Here is a 2,881-nt window from a genome sequence, read left to right as displayed (position 1 = left end):
TCCTCCAGCATGGCTGGAGTGATCACTGCAGGCTCCGTCTGCTCAGCCATTTCTGGAGCCAAGGGCCCGCTGCCGCTCGCGGGCGGCTCCGTGGGCATGGCTGGACACTGGCCGGGAACCCAGTTGCCTCCAACGCCGCGAGCTAACTCCTCACAGAGCAGCGCTCCGGGCCGGCTCGCTCACTACTAGTATTTTCTTAAATGAACATAAATATATAAAGTCTTTTTGTTGGTTTGTTTGTTTGTTATCTATTTAGTAGAGTTTAAAATCTTGGCTCTTACTATGGTACAAGCCCAAAATAAGAACAATTTTAGACATTGGATTTCATTGCAATAACGCTGTATTTCAATGACCCTCACATCACCAAAGGATTTTACCTCCATCTTAGCTAAGCTGAGAGTTGATAGTTCTGCTGCCCCAAGGAATGAATTGTAGGCACGATTTTTGGGTACAGACTTCCTGCTATGGTCAAAGCTATTTGAATTGAGTGAGTGACTTTATTCTCAGCCCACAGAGAACATGTTACATTCATTTAAGAAATAATGTGTGTATTAAGATGGTCTATCCATAAAGTCATTCACCAACTGTTTCTATGAACAAATGGTTCTGCTTGGAGGGTGGCACAGACATTAGGTGAGGGTAAGAATCTGGTTCATTGGCTGTGATAATTTGAAAAAGCATTCATCTCAGAGAAAGAATAACTTATAAAGTCCCCTTCTTTAAACTTGATACAATAGTTACAAATATCAAGCAAAGCATTCAGTCTCACTCTTTGTTGTTCTCTTACAAGCCACCTCCCAATTTAATTGTTGACATTTCTTTTGGCTGTATAAATACTTTTGAAATATGTAAGCTATTCTGAAAACCATAGTATAATGTAAAAACATGAAATAAACAATACTACTAATAGAGAGGCTAAGATAGGAGAAGCAAGATTTCAAGGCCATTATGTTGTACATAGCAAGACACTGTCACATACAAACAAGCTGAACGTGTATATGGATTGTAAAATATTGGACCTATTTCTCCAATTACTAAATTAGAGAGACTATTGGATGACAGTCAACAAATTTCTAATTCCTTATATTTTTGGATTTCAATTGATTAGGATATGTTGGTAATATTAATTTTCATATTAAGATATTAAGAAAAAGTAATTATTACTTCCTGTTGTTTCTGTTGTAAGAGGTGGAATTAGGTTTGTGTGGGTTTGTTGAAAGATTACTTTCTTGCTTCTTCTAGGGTGTAGTTTTGCTCCTTATGTTGGTGTTTTCCATATATTATCCTTTGTAGGGCTGGATTTGTGGAAAGTATTGTGTAAATTTGGTTTTGTCATGGAATATCTTGTTTTCTCCATCTATGGTAATTGAGAGTTTTGCTGGGTATAGTAGCCTGGGCTGGCATTTGTGCTCTTGTAGGGTCTGTATGACATCTGCCCAGGATCTTCTAGCTTTCATAGACTCATGTAATTCTGATAGAAGGCCTGCCTTTATATGTTACTTGACCTTTTTCTTCTTCATAAAGTCAAGTGTTCATTACATGGACCTGTGAATGAATCACCATATAGTAGAAAAATTGAATTATCTGCATGTAGAGATAATAAAAGGCATAAACTTCTGGATTGATGTTAAGAAAACACTCTAATCATTAGATAGTTCATAAAAATCTGATAATTTTCTACCATTCAATTAATTACTTTCAGATTCCTCCGTCTGAATGCAGTGAAAGCTGTCACCCTGGATTCAGGAAAACCCAATAAGAGGGCAAGTTGGCCTGTTGCTTTGACTTCACTCCTTGCCCAGAGAATGAGATTTCCAATGAGACAGGTAAATAAATATCAGCCACACAAAAGATATTACATACCTGTAAACATATACAATATCTAAGAAAAAGGAAAACATCTGTAGGTGAACTGAAATCAGTTCAATAATTGAAATCCATTGGTTCACTTCAGTGAAAACAAACCTTGTTCCTAAAAACTGTTAAAAAAAAAAGTCATAGGTTACAGTTAAATTTCCCCACTAAAATTGAACTCATATCTGCTTCATGTTCTTGAACCATTGTGGACTTCACTAACTATAGAAAAGCACTCTTCTCACATCAGAGTAGTGTTCTTAATATCACCATGAAGTTTGTCTTAGTTTCTTTTCTACTTCTATGACAAAGTCCCAGGAACAACAAACATGTCACTAAGGCCAGGATACTATATAAGTAATAACATAGGAAAAGCATTAGAGCAGTTTCACTTCTGTTAGGATGAAGTAGAAGGCATATTGAATTTCAGCTTACTCTCTACAAAAGTCTTCTGAATTTGTATTCAAAACAAAGCAAGATGGTTGAGATGTGCTGTATCTGAGAAAGGGCTTAAATTAAAGGGGAAACCTAAACATGCACTCATGGTCACCTGTACTTCTGGAAAATATGGAACAGTGTGTGAAGTGTCCAGCAACTCACTATTCCAACACAGAAAAGAGCTATTGCCTAGAGAAAACTGACAATTCTGGTCTATAATGATGGTCAGTCTGTGTACCAGGCTATCTGTGGAGACCTCTGACATGGTCTGGCAGGAGGGTTCAAGTGAAGGGAAAAAAGCATGAGCAAGGAAGGGGATGTGCCTCTGCTGCCTCCACTACTGATGCTGCCTCTGCTGCCAGCACTGCTCTGATGTGGCTGCCCCTGCAGCCACTCTTGCTCCAAGCCTAGCTGAGCCAGAGGGGGTTGGGCAGGGGGAGCTAGCTAATGAGTGGAGTAGGGGGGAGCTATTGGTGTCTAAAGCTTCTGGAGAGCATTCTGTTCCCAGGCAGTGTTACAGCTCTCGTGACAGATGCTCTCAGAGGACGGAGTAATTCTCACACACCTTTTTTTTTTTTTTTTTTTTTTT

General features: G+C 38.8%; 1 pseudogene; it reads left to right on the top strand.

The window, feature by feature from the left end:
- Positions 1-2,881, top strand: part of LOC116077436 — a 19,713-nt pseudogene that overhangs the window by 10,420 nt on the left and 6,412 nt on the right.

The sequence above is a fragment of the Mastomys coucha genome, unplaced genomic scaffold, assembly GCF_008632895.1.
Source record: "Mastomys coucha isolate ucsf_1 unplaced genomic scaffold, UCSF_Mcou_1 pScaffold5, whole genome shotgun sequence".
NCBI lineage: Eukaryota > Metazoa > Chordata > Mammalia > Rodentia > Muridae > Mastomys > Mastomys coucha.
Note: the sequence above shows the minus strand (reverse complement) of the source record. Positions and strands in the feature narration are given on the sequence as shown.